Consider the following 20,046-nt stretch of genomic DNA (forward strand, 5'->3'; position numbering starts at 1 on the left):
CATCAAATTAAGTATATGTGATATTTAAATATAAATATGAATATTTATTTAAAATATACATTTTATATAACAAATACTATAATATGTAAGATATTGATAAATGATGTGAAATATTTTCAGCTAGAACCGTAAAAAAATAACAGTAACATTCTGATAAAATGCATATGTTTGCATTTACCTGGTTAAATGTTTTATTGCATAATACATGTAATTATTTTCTAATACTTGCAATACATCTAATTAATAGTAATGCATTTAAAATGTAAGTTCTGTCATCATTTACTCAACCTCCCCGTCGTTCCAAACCAGTATGAATTTCTTTCTTTTTTTTTTAAACACAAATAATATATTTATGTTGTTTGTCCATACAATTAAACGTGGGATTCAATGTGGTTTGGACATGAGGGTGAGAGAATAACAGAATAAATTTTTTTGGATGAACTGTCCCTTTAATTGCCACAATTTAACATCAGTAGAGTCCGGGTTGACTGAGTCATCTACACTCACACACATAGGTGATGTCATTCCCGATCTTACACACGGGTGTCATCTTAACACTCCTGCTTTTTTTATGCATCAGACATGTGCATCTCCCTCTCTGCATCTGACATACATTCTTTTGCTACACTCATGCAGCTACGGTGATAATGAGTATATTGATTTCTTGACAAATCACAAGTGGCAAAAACAATGAGAAACGCTGCTCGTCCCCAAACTCCTGACAGTCATATTTATGGTGAGAAGGACAGAACACAGAGGTGTTCTTATTTGAGGCGGCACATCTCATCATCACACGGATGCTCCTGAGGCAGAGGACGACTTTATAAACATGGAGAGCCGAACCCACTACTCCACAAATTGGTGTTGTGTAGCGACATCCCGACCATATCTTGGCTGTCTGGTCTCTGGGATGCGGCCCTCAAAGGAGGTGTTGAAAAGTAAACAGCGCCTAGCTGGAAGGGAAACGAGTGCATTTACTTCCCACCTCACGCATAGCTCGCGTGGGAAGTCTGAGCGAAGATGGTCCCCAGTGGGCTTGCTGACGAACTGGGGGATTCTGCTAGGCCCCCATCCTTCTAGCACTCGACAAATAAATGGGAAACACTGTTGACAGCTGTTCACAATGATGTTGAAGAAAGGGAATTGCATTAAAAGAGTGGCACTCCTGACAGATATTGCCCTGCCGTACACAAAAAGCACATAAAACAAAGGGGAGGAAAGCTATTTGAAGGTGCAGCGAGCAACAAGCTGTGTTTTTAATGCCGAATTCGGTGCCGCACAAATCCCTCCTCCCCGTCCACAAAGCGCTGTGGTGGCACTTCACAAAATAAAACAAGCAAGCACATTTGGAGAGCACACTCTGTGCCAGGGGTTTGATAAGAGGGCACTAATTGCTGCAAACCGAAGAACAGTGCAGCTTGTCAGCATGGCATATAGCTGGAGGTAGGGTCCATCCTGAGTCAGTATGCGTGTGCTAGATATTCTGTATTTAATTGAAGGGCCCACGGTACACTGGGGTGAGGCTAAGGGGAATTATTAAGCTTTAACCAGGGGCCTTCTGGGAAAAGGTCCCTAATCAGGAAGCTGGGGAGCGAGTGGAGGCTGATGAGAATTATGACGATTATGACATGTTAGCACATGTCTGTAGGACAAGTGGACAGACGATGAGTTAATCAAGGGCTAGATTAAATGGCTCCCATGCTGTCAGCAAGCTACCCCCAGCCTCCCGTGTCAACGTTTTCTTATTAGGGTCAGCCACTACTTCAATGACTTATGGACTTATGGACGTGTATGAACACACACACACATATAAATGTGTGTGTGTGTGTGTGTGTGCTTGAATTATTCATTGCTTGGTGCCTCATCAACAATTCACATCCATCATATGCTAACACTTCTCTATGTGCAAAACAGTGACCTTGAGTCAAAGGCATAGTTCAGACAAAAATGAAAACTGTGTTATCATTAACAACCAGTTATTTAGTTATGATTTCCGTGCAAGTTCATAATCCCTGAATTACCTTTTCAGTTGAACTAACCGGAATGTATCAATTGCAAACATGCTTACCATGTTTTGTTCTTTAAGGTCTGCACATTCAGTTTTTTTAATGTCTCTTCATTAGCCAGGCTCATGTGTTTCTTAGCGTCAAGCTAATTGATCGAACCTCTCATATGTTAATCCTCCATTGGAGGGAACAATACCCTTTGCGTTCGAATTTACTTTTTTTTTCACCCTATCACTAATAAAGCCAACCTCCCTGCTGATGGAAAATTGTCAGTTTACCTCGAGCTACAGGGGTCTTAGCAATCAGGCCTTAAAAAAGCACTGACAGGTTAACCTGCTGTGCACAAGGGTCTCCAGGGACAGGCCTCCACTGCAGTTTTACATGCAACGCTTCTGTTTGCCAACCAGAGACTCACCACATAATAGAGTTGTTACCAGCCACTTGAGTTTAACCTTTGCAGACCCTAGGAAAAATTGACATGCTCTAAACTGCTGCATGTTCTTTCTAGTTTAAACCTACGTTGTTTAGTTATGCTAGCACTATTTTGTTAAGCATTGACATGAAAAGCCACACGTGCATGAACCCGTGAAAGAATCGACTCATAACATAGCAGATTAATAATCTCAATGTTCTTCAAATGGACATTTGAAATATTCTACAATGACACTGATAATGTCTGTAACCAAAACAAGACTGTTACATATGTAGAATGCCAGGCTTAAACACTTCCTGTGCTACAATCTACATCCCTTTACACATTATCTTAGAATTTCATCCATTTTGCCATGGCCATGTCTTAGTAATGGGCTTTTAGTGGGACAGTTTAGGGTTTTCACAGCGTTTAAAGACAGTCTGCAACAATAGAGAGCACATTCGCATGCTTGTTCAAGGTGAAGTGACTGGAACACAGCACTCAGAGAGGGCTCTTCATTGTTCGCTCTCTAACAACCCATTGTGGGCTACAGAAAATGTCAAACACCTTCCATAGATATCCATCAAATACTTTATCTTTATGTCTATAAAACATTAAGTTCCTTTGTGAGACATTTGTGCCTTATTCTGTATTTCACCCAGCCTGGTGTGTATTATAATATGCTTTTCCACACTCAGCCACGAGTTTTCCTAATGATAATCATTGAGCATTACTAACGACTAGCCATTAGAGCCAGAACCACAGAGCGTTCCAAACTCCTCCTGTGTAGCACAATGGATCTGCATCTATCTGGGATCTATCCGGGAGATAGCAGCAGAATGAACATTTATTGTTTTTGATAGACTTTTTTTAGCAACAGAAGTGTGTGCTTTTATCAGACGTTTGCAGATCTTAACAGATTTGACAGGCATTTGATATCTGGATGCCTCCTTAAATCTCTGGCGCTAATGTTTGATGATGTCAGTGTATGTTTACTTTTCCCGCTTTGACAGAATTATATTCTACTTTCACACATCAGATAATGTCTAGCTTCCTTTTTCCCCCAGTTACAACATTTACAAAATTACATGTTAAGCATGATTGTTCAATCTACAACCTGAAAATACACTGGGTAACAGATTGAAAAAGGCAATATTAACTGCATTTTTTTGTATAAAAAAATATACTCTTACAATCAGACAGGAGATAAATCATAAACTGTATATTTATGATGTAAACTTATTAAAAAAGTCACAAATCCAAATATTGTTAATAGTTATACATGTCCAAAACATTGAAATCGAGCTGTTTGCAGATACAAAATGTATTTTTATCTATTTCTAGATTTGCAAGGTTTGATAGAGTTGAAAGGGTTTTTCACCCAGAAATGATCATTCAGTCTTCATTTACTCATAGTTCCAAACCTGTATGATTTTTTTTTTCTACTGTGGAACATGAAAGAAGATATTTTGATAAATGATAAAAGTGTTTTTTAACCATACAATGAAAGCTTACAATTGTAACCAAAACTGTTTTGTTACCATAATTCGTTAAAATATCTTTTTTCGTATTCACCTGAAATAAAATAAAATAAAGCCATAAAGGTTTGGAATAACAACATTTTTATTTTTGGGTAAACTGTACCTTTAATATAATTATTATTCCACTTAAACCCCTCTTGAATCTAATATCAAACATTCCTCATGACACCTCTCCGAAATGAGCCATTTTAACACTTTAGTGCGACGCAAAGTACGAACAACTGGCTAATAAACACCTTCTCTTCTCTGCCATGTTGATCCAGTTGTTGATAGTGATTCCTAGGAATGTCTCCCCTGAGTGCAATTGTCTGTCACTTAATTAGCTTAAGTTTAGCACCACATGTTCCTCAGGTGTGTGTGCGCGTTTACTCTGGTGTGTAAGTGTCTTTGTAAGTTGGTGTTTGTACACATAGCACTTGTTCATTGTTTATTTTTTAGCGTGTTGATGTTTTTGTTTATGTGTAATAGGCCGAGGAGCATACCCACACGTCTGTGTATTGTCGAGGACCCTGATAGTGTTTTTATTCTGTTGTCGGTTGTCGAATGAATAGCATCTTAAACTAAACGCTGTGCTGTTATTGTTGCTTTTTGTGTTTATTTAAGAAATCGGCCTTCATAGAGAATGCACTGCGGCTAATGGCTGGATAACCATGCGTAGTACATATACATCGCAAACCGAAATGAAGCACAGTGTCAGTTGATGTGCGTTCTACTGTTCAAGTAAATTGATTCGAAACTCTTTAGATTGGACTTCAATTTTATCGACTTTAACCTGATGCTGTGCGGGGATATTCATTGCATCCTTTTAGTCAATTCATTTAATTATCGCAGTCTTCCTGGGGTGCCTGCTAGAATCCCTGCATGAATGTAGCGTCCTCGCTCTGAAAAATATAAACGTTGTCAGACGTGACCAAACTATATTTCCAAGCTTTTCAATTCAGTCACTTACTGTTAACATATATAGAGTGGCGGGGGAGGAGGGGGCTCGTACGGTCACACATGGGTAACATGTTGCAGTAGGAAGAATGCCTTTTCATTTCTTTTTAATTTTGCATGCCATTGTTAGCATTTGGTAAGACGTGTATAGTAGTCTTTTCTGTTTTATTCTTCGTCCCTCCTTACTCTCTTTTCATCTTCGCTTTGGCTTCCCTGAGGAGCTCACTTGAAAAAAGCGGCTCATTTCATTGTGTGCGCGAGTGTGTGTTTCCCCGGTTTCTCATCTCTTCTCAGGTGGTGGTGAAAATGGCGGCCGATGGCTGGTCCTGTTTGGCTGGGCCGCCGCTAACAAAAGCCAGTGTAATAGAGAGGCCATGGGCCAGACGGGGAGCCCAAGCTGTGCCTCTGAAAGGGCCTGAGCTCGGCTGGTGTGGCGGCTTAAACATACTCCAAATTCAAACCCCCGGAAAAAGAGAAGGAGAAAGAGAGAATGAAGGCTGAAGAGAGATAGAGTGAGACAAAAAAGCGGGCGAGAAAGAGAAGGCGACTCTTGTTTGATATCCCACATTAGCTGGTGGTTTCTGCGGCTGGTGCGTGGGCGTAAATGTGGCTGGGGTGGCTGCCGCACAGATATCAAACGGGGCCGACGGCGTCTGGCTGCGCTAGCGGCGGCTGCTGCAGGTGGCCCCTGGATTCAACCCTCACCACGGGGAGGCAGCTCAGCCCAGCCTCAGCCCAGACAGAGATAGAGAAAGAGAACGAGGGAGAAGGCAAATACAGGCTTGAAAAGAAAACAAGAGACTGAGAGAAGCTGTGGTCCGGAGGTTGGGCTGGGAGAAGGATGGTAAGAGAATTCAATTACTGGGTTCCTCATGCCCTGATCTACTGGGCCACAAAAGAACCCTCGAAAAACCAAAAGCCACAAAAGAGAACTCAAAAATTAAGATGAAGGCGCTAACATTTGTATACTTTGTACTATTCAACACTACTGCTCACACAGCGTCTATATTTTATTGTCATGGATAAGAATCTGGCACAGTTACTCCTGGTTATGGTGAGCTATAGATTATGGAAGGAATTGTGAGGAAGAATTAATTATTTAACAAAACTAGAAACAACAAAACCACAGCAGGGGGCAATGCAGTGCACCAGAGAGGAGGACCGTTCTTATGTTAAGTTAGATTATTCTGCCTTGCTGAAATATAATATGAAAATACCATATGAAAATGGCTGACGCTTCCAGATGCTTGAAGCATACTGAATACCCTGTGCTAAGATGCTGATGATTATGCCTTTCCAAAGAGAGAGAAAAAAAGAGTTTAATAAATTCTGAGCATATTAATATGGCTTATGAATTTAATTTAGTGGTTTAATAACTTAATTAACATAATTTCTATCTTAATCCTAACATTGTGAATTTGAAAAGCTGAGGTTTAATTCACCCCAAAAATGAAAATTCTGTAATTATTTACTTACCTTCATGCCACCAACAAATTAAAATATTTTGAAGAATGTTTCATATTCTAAAACTCAAAAACAGCATTTGACTTCATTTATATATATATATATATATATATATATATATATATATATATATATATATTTTTTTTTTTTTTTTTTTTTATGACTCCCGGATAAATTCAAGTTATTCAAGTTTTAAACAACAATGATGACTAAATAAATGTAATAACTTTTTTTTTTTTTTGGTGATCTACACCTTGAATTTATTAGAAACATGCTTTACTGAAACTACTAAGGTTTATCAGCTGATTTGACAACAGGACTCAAGTATTTTTTGGCCAAATAAAAAAAAGGTTGTTAATTAGGGTAATTTATGTTAATTGTGTGTTGAAACCTAATGTCATACCAATCATACATGCTCTTCCATCACAGCTGTGTTTTCCTATAACAGACACTGTAAAATTTCCTCTGCAAATATTTATAAAGTCTCATATCGCAGCTTAGAATTCGGGCAGAGACATATTTTGCTAATATGTCCAAATATTTCCACAGTACGCACCATCGAGTTGATTTGTGGCTGGATGGAATCTAAAAATGTAAGAATTGTTGGCCACATTTCCAAATCATTCCTCACTCACATACTACATTTTTGTCTCTCCTCTCTTTGCTTAGTCTGCAATTGATGGTCCTTTTGAAGGTTTGGTAAATCATAATTGTGTGACATTGCTTTCTGTCACATTTTAAATATGTACTTAATTATTAAAGTCTCTTTTCAGCTTAAAATGAAAGAAGTTGCATTGCATTTGTATACTTTTTTTTTTTCCTTGCTTGCATCATTATAAGCCACCGGCAGATGGGTCTCATTATCAAGGGTCGTTCAAAATCCTGATTAGATTGTCAAAAGGTGACAGTTGTTCTTTATATAGTGACAAAAATATTTAGTCTTAATCACACAAATGCTCCAGTTGACACGTTTGAGCTGGGAATGTTTGAACTAATTGTGCAGCATATAGGTTATTCAAACTGGGTTTTGCATATTAGATTAAACCCGTAGTTTTAAATAATGCAGTTGAATATCACACAATAGCAGAAATATTCGGACTCGCCGTTTTGTTTGATAAAATAACCATCAGGTCAATCCTTCACATGTTAACAGACTCAAATAGATTTTGTGCGGTTGCACGCTCATTACAGGATGTAATACCTGGCTCTCTGCATTAACCTTTTACAGTAATATTTAATTAAAGGTTTAAAGGGCACCCAACACCTGCACCATGCTCTGAATGCAGCCTCTGCCGCTAAGTGACGGCATGACGGAAGAGTGTGGCAATTAGCATGACCTTAAAACCGGCACGGACGCTCTCTTGGCCATGCTGTGCAGAGCCTTGCCTGCCCCATGGCATGCTGGGGTGATCGAGATGGCCCCCAAGCTGACACGCTCCCCCGCAGCAGTGAGTGGAACCAGCCCAGGGGTCACTAGGGCAGCTTAGGGCTTCTGGGAGGCCCTCAACGTCTAGACTTAAAATTTATTCTATAATTCTATAATTATTAAAATAAATCTAGCAGTGAGGGTTATGTAGGTCTATCACAGTTAATGTTGTTGTGAGATGGCAATGAGTGGCCAAATCAGGCTAGTTTTGGCTCAGCTTTATTTCAGTGTAGGAGTATAGTAGAGGAATTAAAAATTAAAAATTATTTCATTGTTTACTTAAATTCATGTTGTTTTAAACCTGTATGAGATTAGTTATAATGTGGAAAACAAATAAATATTTTGTGCCCATACAATAAAAGTGAATAGTCCAGGGCTTTTTTTTTTTTTTTTTTTTACCTTATTGACTCTTATTGTAATGGCAAAAACCAATGAGACATTCCTCAGAATATCTATTCTTTTGCACAGAGGAAAGGAAGTCTGGAATAACATTGAGAGAGTGAGTATAATGATGACAGAATTTTCTTTTTTGGGTGAACTATCCCTTTATTTCAGGCGGCTGTGAATTGAATTCACAGCTTGAAAAAAGATTTCCAAGAAATGTATGTGCAAATTTGACAGTCATTGAATCGTAGTGCATAAATGAAGTGGAATGTACCGCGACTGCTGGTTTGATGTTCATGCAAAAGCATCCCCCTCAAACACACTCACACACAACTGCCCCTACCCTCCACTGCAGCCCCCTGCCAGGTCAGGAGCTCTGGTAGACCCTGGGCTTGCCCAGCCAAGGGATCATGCTGTGCTAATATTTCTGTTAGCTTGAATGGCTCACTGACATGTTGTTTATTTGGATTAGCAAGTTGTTTTCATCAAAATCAATATGTGGTGCAGGAATGGGAAAGCAATGATTGAAATGCAAGGCTTAGCATCGGGCTAACACACCAATCTGTCTTGACATGAAAAGGATGTGTTGACATTGGTGTGGTGGAGCGGATAGTCTAAGATCAGGTGAAGGTGAAGGAAAAAGGGAAAGAAGACAGTTTGCTGCTCTTTCAAGCAGACATTGCATCTGTGAAACATAGATGTCTATATAACTCATAGATCTAGACAAAATATATATAGATATAGATATAGATATAGATACAATACATGCCACTGATTCTAAACTCTGTTTCACTCACTGAAAAAAAAAAAAGAATTGGTTCATAAGAGTCACTGCAAAAAGGTGAAATTAACTAATACCATCTCACAATATGATATCTGATGAAACTACTTTTTCCATGTGTAGTGAAACTCTGGATACCAGAGCACCACATATATTACAATTCAAAGTTGTAGGGACACCAACCCCTCTGTCCCAGAGTGGCAGGCCTGTTCGGCTAATCGGGTTCAATACAAATTAAAACACTCACCAAAATGACACGCACTTTGATCCGTGCTGGTTGTGGGCATGTACGCCAAAAATGAGAAAGAAAAGGAAATGCATGGCAGAATGCAGTAAGTATTGTTTTAGAATAAACATGAAAGCGAAACAGCTTTCCGCGGATCACTTATCGTTTCGTAGCACCATGGGACAAGCTAATGAAATATCATCAGAGCTAAATGCAAGCTAAGTGGAGGGGAAAGAGTTGAATATTCACGTTCATTTGGATGACAGCTGGGGCAAACCAGTCATTCATCACACATTGATATTCATTGCATTCTGTAAATCTTTCCTCCTGTCTTGACGATCAACAGCCTTTGCACCTTTTGTTTTGATTTAATTAAAAGTGCGACTGCCAGGGTGAAAACTTCATTTGCACACACGCAGAGGGAAAAAAAGAAATAGGAAGGGTCATATGGGGAACAGATAGAACAATTAGGCCTAGTGCAAACTAACAGAGATTTGCAAGGGCACAGAGGTCAATGCCATATAAAAATCTTTTAAAATGGAGAAAATATAGTTTAACGTGTGTCAAGTTCAAATAAAAATGTAGGCCAGTTGTATTCATTTAGGTTTTTATATGGTTTTGAGTTTTTCGCTGCAAGAATAAAATCTATCCGCTGACTACTTAAAAACAGCTTAATTTTAAAATCATCATTTATTATTTAAAACTATTATGTAAAAAAAAATGCAAAATGTATAGTGTAAATTGCAAATTGTATATCGTCAATTAATAATACACATTAAAATTTCTTCCCTCATTGGGGAGTTGCGCCACATGACATTATATTACCAGAACTCCTTTAATGAGCCCCCCCCCCCCCCCACATTATGATAGAAGGATAGTTGTATCACCATTTTGACATTTGGAATTTGTCTAACAAAAAAATATCAAAATGACTTTTATTTAAGAAAATGTCAAAACGATCCTCGCAGAAGTAGTATATTTTATCCATTCCGAAAATACATGATTAATAACACTGACACAGAACACAAAGAACATCAAATTGGGTCCCTGGTTAATAAAAAAAAAAAATAAATAAATAAATACAGTAACCCTGATCCTGCAGTGGTGCTTGAATTCAGAAGCACTCTCCATGCACGACAAAGGTGCAGCAGGTAGGGAATAATGAGTTGATTTGAGATTCAGTCCTGGTTCTCCTCTCTGCTCAGGCCCCCAGGCTTCACTCTCTCTCTCCCCCTCATCTCAGCTAGCTGTGCTGTAGGACAGGCTTATCTTGAGAGGGACCTCTGTGTAGCCAAAGGCTCCTGGCCTGCCCTGATTAAAGGAGCGCTGCTTTTTACCCATGCTGAGACTAGATCAATGCTGAGATGCTTTCAGCCTGCCTATATGAATTTCAATATTTCCATATCTTAGTTCTCGCCTTGTTGCACTGTTAGATCATTATTAGGGGAGCTGGCCCTACTCAAGCTGTGTGCCATTAAGCAAATGAATCTGGCCTGGTGAGGATGAGTGGCATCTTGTTCTCTTTACTTTTTAACAGGGCACTAAAGAGCTCTGTCATCTTTATCTTTTATCTCAGAGCTCACCGGTGCTTCTTTCTTCCGATGACCTGCAGATGTGGCATCCCTCTCTAGAATAGCAGACTTATTTTTATGCTTTCCCATGAGTCATTCTGTTTAACGTTTAGCTGTGGCTATACCCAATAAACGACATACTTAATCTAGGCATCTTTTTTGAGGTTTATTCTGGCAAGAGACAGAGACAAGTACAGTCCAATTAAAAAAATACATAAAATGCACATACAAATTGAGAATGTTGGCTCAGTTCTTATGTTAACGAAATCAAGCTTGATTGTAATGGTAATTATCCTAATCACATACAAGGCCACACGATAGTTAAACATACGAAATGGTCAAACCTTTTCAAAATGGACTGTGTGTGCATATGTGGTTCAGTTGTTTAGATTACAAGCACTATGTGGTGGTAAAACTGCCCAAAATTCGCTTTCAAATGTTGAATAACAGGTTTGTAAAAACATCCTAGTGGTTTATGCCAATTTCCATCTAGTATTAATATCCATCTTGAGTGGTCCAATCTCAAGTGGTCAGTGCTAACTATAGGTGTAAACAGGGTCCAAAACATTCATAATCAGAGTGAAGGGCCACCTACTCATGTATCAACCAACCACTGTGCTAAGAAGGATAATAATACTCATCTCATTTTTTGACCACAACAGTTCTGCACAACATTCTGGTTATGTCTGGCATTTACATGTAGAGATCATTAGCTTTGGATGAAAGCACTTGCTAAAAAAAAAAAAAAAAAAAAAAAAAAAAAAAAAAACACACATGCAAATTGAACTAAACTAAGCTGTTAGATTAAAATAACAATGAGTATTCCACTCAAAACTTTACATTTGTGGTGAGATGAAAATTTAAGTATATTTGGGAGCCATAGAAAGAGAGAGCAACTCCTGATGCAATATCTGATTTACCTGGATTTTAACCTATGACAGTATTGCCACAGGCCTTTTTCATTATTCGGCTAATGTATCCACACCAAATCCTCGAAAGATATTCTGTGGAATTTAAAGGTAGCCAAAACTATAAAAAATAAGCATTTCTTATTCCATGACTGAGAAACTAAAGCATTTAACAAATCAGGCTTCACCAGTTCTAAATCTAAACAATAAAAAAGTTTACTTTGTGAAAAAATTTATTTTGTGGAAAATCATTAACAGATGGGTCTGTTATTACCCCTTTACTATATGCTACCCTCAGCAGATGGGGATTTAAAAGACAGGATTCTGTTTTTAATTTAAGAATAGTGATCTTAGAAGACCATGAAGGCATTTACACTATGGCAATGGCAATTTATTTATATAGCACAATTAAATACAATTAACATTGTCCAATGTACTTTACAGTATTAATAAAAAAATCATAAACTAACTACAATAAACCCACAGTACAAATATAGATTTGAATAAAATATAATATAAAATAAAATAAGTAAAATAAATGCTTCACCAATTTGATAATAAAATACAATGGAATAGTGCATCAGCATGTGTTTAATGCCTTATCAAACAAAAATGTTTTTAACTTGGATTTAAAAACAAGTAACGATGAGGCCACTCTAATTGAAATGGGTAAGTCATTAGAAATCTATGGGCAACTACAGAGAGGGCACGGCCCCCCCTACACTTCAATTTTGACTTCGGGATAGACAGGAGTCTCTGATTTGATGACCGGAGTGATCTAGATGGATGACAGAGCAGGGTGGAGCCAGGCCATCTTAAGATTTGTAAACAAAAAGTAAAAGTTTAAACTCCACTCTATAATGCACTGGCAACCAGTGTAAATAACGTAAAATTGGCGTGATATCATTTCGTTTTTTGCACGCATCAAAAGTCTAGCTGTCACAATTTGTACTAATTGTAATTGCGACATTGCTGCACGACTAATCCCAACGTAGAGATAATTGCAGTAATCTAGCCTTGAAGAAATGAATAAATGTATTACTTTTTCACATTTTTTAAAAGAAAAAAAATGTCTTTACTTTTGATAATAGTGTTAGCTGAAAAAAAATCAGGATTTCACAACTAAATTTATTTGCCTCTCAAATTTCAAAAGTTTCATCAAATACTGCACCCAAAATTTTTCACCGACGGCTTCACACAAGAAGACCAAAATTTACTTCAGGAATGGTAGAGAAGTCTTAACTACTATCCACTACTATCCACATTATATCTCAGTTTTGGAGAGATATTAGAAGAAACCGTACCTTTGGATCAAATAGCATTTGTGGAGCATAAAATTGCATAAATGTTGGAATAATCAGGGTCTTAATGCCAAGCCAATCACCTTACTTGGCTCTGCTTTTGCCCAGTTCCACAAGTTTGAGATTAGCATTGTGGCTAACTTATGAAATGAGGCAAGCACAGCTTTTGAAAGTGGATTTGTCAAACTGTGAGTACGATGGAAAGTATTTCAATATGGAAAGTCTCTGGCTTAAACAAATTATTCATATGAAAGAAATTTCTCTAAAGGTCTGGCAGTTGCAAAATGACTGCCAGATATTGTCTGCCCCAAAATACCATGTTATTGAATCTGATCCATTAATTATGTTAATGTCAGTACACTTAATTGCATTCGTATTAGAATGCATGCTTTTGTCTTTCTTGGTTAACGCATACTTTAGATTGTTCTGTCAAGTGTAAGTTTGCTGTGAAACAAATCTTATCTAGGATTGTGCAAAATTATCATTGCTGTCTCTGTCTGAACAGCCTAAACTTTGATACGTGGAAGCTTTTCTAGTTAAAATGGCAATTCTACGTCCAATTTGCTATCAAATTCAAGGCATTCTGAATTTAATTCTGAATGGTGCACAACCCTGATGGAGACACCTGTACTTCTGCAGCTGCAGTCTTTGGCCAATGGCCCGACTTGTAGGTTAATTTGGTCTGGCTTCCCATGTCTTAACCAAGTGTGCCATCCAACCTCCCAGCAGTCTAAAGAAAACCTGGACTCAGGTCAAGCCCTTAGCAGTTTAGTAGTGGAAATCCTCACCGCTGCTCTTGACATGTTAAAAAGGCCATTTCATCTATTGTCCAGAGTAAAGCAGAAGGAAAGGACTCTCTGTAGATGTGAATAACTGTAAACATCCAGGTATTAGAGGCTCTTTTGTGTTTTCTGGCCATGGTTGTTACCTTGTTATCTCTGGCTTTCATGTTAATAATCAGACAGTCACCATCTATGCCAACTGCGTGGGCTACCTTTTTGTATGCGCAATTGCTATTTTGTCGAGCTTGTTGAAAAGGGGGCGAATTTCCCAAAAAAGGGGAGGGGTATCTTTGCCCCTGTTACCTGAGGGGATTTTACCCCACCCTGCCCAATTTTCACCTACCTCTGTTTACTCGCAGTTCTCTCCATATGTCACAACATTTACATGTCTTTCCTTTTGCTTCAATTTGTATGTGTTAAAAAAAAAAAAAAAAAAAAAGAGCCTTAAAAAAAAAAAAACCCAAAAAGAAGCGCAGTCCCCTTGCAACCACTAAAACCACTCTGCTGGCCAGCCAATGGCCGTTCACGGCAGAACAAGCAGAAATCAAATGGGAGCTATGCTTTTAGCTCTTAATTCTAGCCCCAAAAGTTTCCAGCTGCTTCCATAATTATTACCTTTTAAAGAGTAGGAAAATGGCGGGTTAATTCACACGGTGGCTTTCTCTATCTTTTTGTTTCTTTCTCCCTTACTCCCTGCCTCATTCTGTCCTTCCTCCACACTCCACCCCAACCACAACAGGTAAGCTCTACTGTTAAATGAAGGTCTTTTTTCAGTTGTAATTTGGTTTGAAAACCCTCTGGCCTGCCCAGATTATTCTTAGTCGGGTCTCTGTTTCCTGTCGGTATGAAGGAGGTGCACCTTGTGCACAGGGAGAGGAACAATACGGCCTTGTCCCAGGTTCCTATGACCCCCTGCGCTGCCTGTCAGTCTTCGATTGTCATGCAAGCCCCCCTCTAGAAACAAAAGGCCTCGATGGGCTTTGTGACCCACCAGGACCCCAGCATTGTTATTGAGTCCCCTGTGAGTATTTGCTCTTGAGCCTGTTTCTCAACCTGTAAGACGTTGATGCTGATGGTTTTGTTAATCTGAGGTATGGCACTTAAGTAGGTGATCTTGTTTGAGTTGTGCCACTATGTGTGGTTGATAAAAAGCCACATTAAAATATGCCGAATTAATTAAGTTGGCAAATGTTTCAGCTGGATGATGTATATCTGTAATTGTCCTGTAATTGTATTAGTTTGCTTATTTTATATCAGTGTGTATTTAAGGGGTTTGGGGTCAGTACATGTACATGGGGTGACACAGTCCTGCGGTTAAAGCTTGGGTGATGGATGGCTGTGGTCACACATGATCCCAGCCCCTGCTGGAGAGGGCACGAAACAACTCGGCTTCATATTGTCCTTGTTCTGTGTGACAATGGGCCACTTGAGGGTCTGACACTCATCACCTGGTAGTCAGCCTCATTCGTATGAAAATACCACCCTGCCACGGTTCCAGCACTGTAGGTGCTTTTCCCTCCAGGCCTGTATGTTGATTTAGACAATGGCGGCCATCACTAAGTGACACTTGTAATTGAGAGCTTTTCATATCAAGCAGAGGTGGATGTCTTTCAGAGATACAACCGCCCACTGATCCACTGAAGTTCTAGACAAACTGAATGTTACTTGATGAGTTCCATTTATTATTTAATATTTTTGAATCATTTATATCATTGTGTAGGTATAGTTCAGCCAAAAATATACAATTTATTCAACATTAATAAAATAAATATATATATATATATATATATATATATATATATATATATATATATATATATATATATTTATTTTATTAATGTTGAATAAATTGTATATTTTTGGCTGAACTATACCTACACAATGATATAAATGATATATATATATATTCTTTTTTTTTTTCATTTCCACAAACACACACACAAATGACACCACCCTAACTCAAGATACTTTATCTGCTATCTAAGAAACAGTATATTCAAACAAAACATGTTATACATTGTAGTTCTTACTTTATTTTTGTGGATATTTTGTGTAAATCTATGCAATCACGATATTTGGTATTATCTCCCAGGTCTCCAAGGTGTCTGAAAGTCTTGCATGCGGCTTTCATAAAAGGAAACATCTGCTTGTAATAGTGGTCCTGCTCCAGTGAGGCTGAGGGGAGTTAGGCTGGCGAAGGTGACTGACAGCTTCCCTGGCCCTGTTGTGCCTGGCAGATGTGGAGGTGTCACAGTAGTGATGAATTGTTTACACTCACCTGTCTGCCACGTCCTTCAGCGTCAGGGGGATAGGCCTGGGTGACAGGAAAGGGGTGGCGGCACTGCCACAGGGTCAACGATATCTTCAGGTGCCTGTATGAACAACTGCGGTAAACGTGTCAAACATGGATGTTCACACAGCAACATTCACAGGTGTGGGGATTTTCAGCGAGGGCAGGTGTTTGCTGTGTTTAGTATATATGCTTAGAGTCTGTCTGTTTCATCTTGGTGTTGCCGGTGGGCACTGAATGGCTCGTGTCCTACTGCGTAATTAAATTTTTGTGAGGACGGAAGTGTTTTTGCAAATGGAGTGTATTTTGCACAACTTTTCATATTCCTGCTGAGAAAATTGCCATGTTAATGAGCACGTTGTTTACTCAAAAATGTGAAGGATTTTTTTCTTGTATTTCTCTCTCCTCATAAAATATTAAAAAAATAAACTGCAAAAAGAGGAAATAAAAAATTCAGCTATGATTTTGTGACAGTGAGGTTTTTGAATGGCCCAAACCAGCAGCGTGTTCCTCCACGCCAGAGTGACTAAACGAAGCCGTTACGCTGTCCAGTACAAGCACGCATCCATGAGTAATACAGTAATATGCCAAGACGAAAGTAGAACAGCAGTATTCAGTTTGACTGACAGCTCAATTAAGATGATGTCCGCTTGATTAGAATCTCTCCCAAACCCATATTTACTTGATTCTGGTGTGTCATATCACGACGGCCTAATCGTATGGCGAGCGATGACAACGATCATGTTTTAATCCGCTGCATCACTCCAGAGTCATACGCTATTCCATTTTAACTGCTTCTGCCTGGGCTATTCTCCCCATTGTTGATTTATTCATTATTAACAACCGTTCCCCCCTTTCAGATCAATGTTGCAAAGCGGCCCCCTGAAAATGTGGACGGGAGCTCTCTTCAAAGTGGCCATGCTCGAGTATTCAGCCATCTGTGCTCAGACGCACAGCAGTATCTGCATTAAATAGCCCCCTTAGTAGCAAGCCACAGAAAAGCTATCTGCTCCGTGATACGTTCAAACCTCATTGACTGTGAAGGGAGACGCATCAAAACTATTCTGTGTTGCTATGGCAATGGAGACCTCAATAAGTTAATCTTTGCCATTTTTTTCTCCTTTTTTGTGCCCGACACAGTGGTAGTCAAATGTGCGTGTGTGTGTGTGTGCGTGTTTGCACTATTCAGAGGGCTTGTGCCCCCCAACCCCACGTCAGTAGTTTCATCACAAGTCAATGTAGATGGTTCTGTGAACAGGAAAAAGATGTATAACCAAGGTGGGATTATGCTGTGGATACTTAATAACTGGCTATATGGTAATTTAGATCTAAAAACGAGTCAAAGTACAAACAATCGTTGTTTTTAATACATACAATTATGTTGGTTCACTTCAATACACATGTAACAGTGGACTGCTTCTTGTAGCACTGTAAATAGCATCTTTGAGCAGAATGCACTGTGGGAATACAAATGTGGCTGTGTATTTGAGTGAGGAATGGCTGAGTTTGATCAGATGTGCTTCGAGGAAAGTTTCCTTTGATCCGAACGCTACCCGGGTGAACAGAGTGAAGTCGTGAATGGACGCACACTCAGGGAATATCAATGCAGCGCTAGTCGTCTCTGCTACTGGCTGCCTGCTAGCACCTGCTAATTCACAACGTAGCTCAGAGAATGGGCTATCGGAAAATCTGAGCCTCGAATTTCACATTTCATCCTTTTCAGAATCCTCACCTTTATATTCAAATGCTTTCTGACCGCTGACAGTGATGAGGCTGTGATTTTAAATATCATAATGTGCTAATGCACGGCTCGTGGATGCTGGGATTTATTGCTTTTCTAATCATTCCGAGTGTTGTAGCTGTCATGATGTGTTGCGGCCTCTGTCGAACACAGCTGCGCTAATGTAATTCTGCTGAGATGAAAGAGACCGGCTGGGTAGTGTGGTTTACTGTTGCTGTGAAACATGGACAGAACGCAGCCAATTAGATCTGCTAAAGTGACATGATCAAGCAGAAATACTGTGTGTGGCTTTTTTAATGGCTGAAGTCGGCTCTGATGCCGGATCACTTTAATGGCTGCCATATGCCATGTTTGGTTTGGCTGGTTTCCCGCAAGATGTTGTGCTTGTGTTCTGCGGCTTTCAGGATTGTCAAGATTTCTCTTATGTCATGTTCAATGCTTCTCACTGCTGTTTGTGAATGCAGACAGACACACTCCTCACGAGTCATTCTGACAATACGTCAGTCTTTATTCATTTCTTAAGAATAAAGACTTTCAGCAGTGAAACAAAATGCCATGTACATTTCAGAGAGTTTCCACTATTTTTGTTTATTTAAACATGACACAATTCGTACGTTAATGGGACAGTTCATTCCAAAATGAATACTCTGTGATCATTTAATCACTCTTGTGTCATTCTAAACCTGAAGGGCTTACTGTAGATATTTAGATATTTTGTAGAAGTCATTTCAAAAAAAAAAAAAAAAAACTATCAATCTATCTTTTTTATGTTCCACAGAAGAAAGTCAGTCATACATTTTCAGAAATATACATGATTTTGAGCAAATTATGACAGAATTTTCATATTAAGGTGAACTATCCCTTTAAATCCTTTAAGGAACAGTGGTACAATTGTGCTCTAAAAGGTCACCACCTCTCAAGTGTGTGTATATTTGTTTTGTGGAGTAAGAGCAAAGACCTCCATTCGAAACATAACTGCCAGGTAAATGCATTTGATATTATGGCCCCTTCCTTTGGGGGGGGGGGGGGGGGGGGGGTCATCAGCCCCCTTGCCCCATTGTGCCCTATTTAAAAGGGTTTGTCATGAATGTGAGAGAGCCTTTTCCCCCCACTGCTCTCCCCTGGAAATGGAGATGTAATGACATTTGCAGTTAAAAGGAGCTCATTCACAGTTTGTACAGTTTAAGAATTCAAATGAAGTTTTTTCTCGTGCTGTATTGCCTGAAGGAACAGGCAGGAGAGGAAAGCAGATTTCTGAGGATTAGTTCTCCAGGTTCCCTTTATTATGTTAAGATCCTTTAGTAAATGTTGATGGAGGTAAAAGTGAGGTAAAGTAAAGTTTGTGTGTTGGGTGGGGGCACGTATCCTTCTCTGCAGGGCCTCAATGGCATGATAACAGCTACACTGGACATAGTTTACACACACACAAACACTCACACACACACAAATGTCAGAGTGTGCTGGAGTGAGGTTTTTCACAGCAATTGGAGGTGAAACACCTGTTTTCAGTGGAAGAATAGCTCCTGTCACCCTCTCTAGCCCTCAGATTGTTTTTGGTAAATAGAGACATGTGAAGGGAAAGTGAGTGACATCTGGGAGAGCTTGAACTTTTAATTGTGCTTAATTTGTAAGATGTCACGACAGAGATCACAGTTGGCTTATATCTGCACTGTTAACCAGGGAGGCTTTCAGAGAAGCACACTAAATAACGATCTGGTTATTTGATCTATACCTTATTATTTATTTTTTATTATTTACTTCGCTATTTTTTTATTGTTTAAAAAATATAGCGTTATATATGTTCATATATTATATGAAATATCACATTTTATATATTAATAAATTATTAAATAAATATTTTAAAATGATAATAATAATAATGCTTAATTATTGATAATATTTTTAAATAGTACTATATGATTTATTGTATTGTGTTTTGATTATTAGTCAATGATTTATTTGGTTTGTGATTTATTGATCAGTGTTTTGTTGGCTATTGCTACTAATATGCCTGTGTGACTTGTGGTCCAGGGTCACATATTATTTATTTAAATATTAAATCTATCAATTAATATTTTTTAAATCATATTATTAATAAGGGTTGTATATTGATAATATAAAAAAATATATATTATGTGATTATTTTTATTTGAAAAATTAATATACAGCAGAGATTCCTATGGATTTGCACAGTAAATATAAACACATTGCATTAATTTCCTACTGTGAATAATCTACTCAAGAGAATGTGTAAAAATATAAGTTCTGAAATCACTT

At 38.6% G+C, this 20,046-nt stretch overlaps 1 long non-coding RNA gene across 2 annotated transcripts in view; it reads left to right on the forward strand.

Annotated features, from left to right (window-relative positions):
• LOC127965434 (uncharacterized) overlaps window positions 1–20,046 on the forward strand; it is a 42,086-nt gene that overhangs the window by 14,852 nt on the left and 7,188 nt on the right. The window lies entirely within an intron of this gene.

The sequence above is a fragment of the Carassius gibelio genome, chromosome B9, assembly GCF_023724105.1.
Source record: "Carassius gibelio isolate Cgi1373 ecotype wild population from Czech Republic chromosome B9, carGib1.2-hapl.c, whole genome shotgun sequence".
Taxonomy (NCBI): Eukaryota; Metazoa; Chordata; class Actinopteri; order Cypriniformes; family Cyprinidae; genus Carassius; species Carassius gibelio.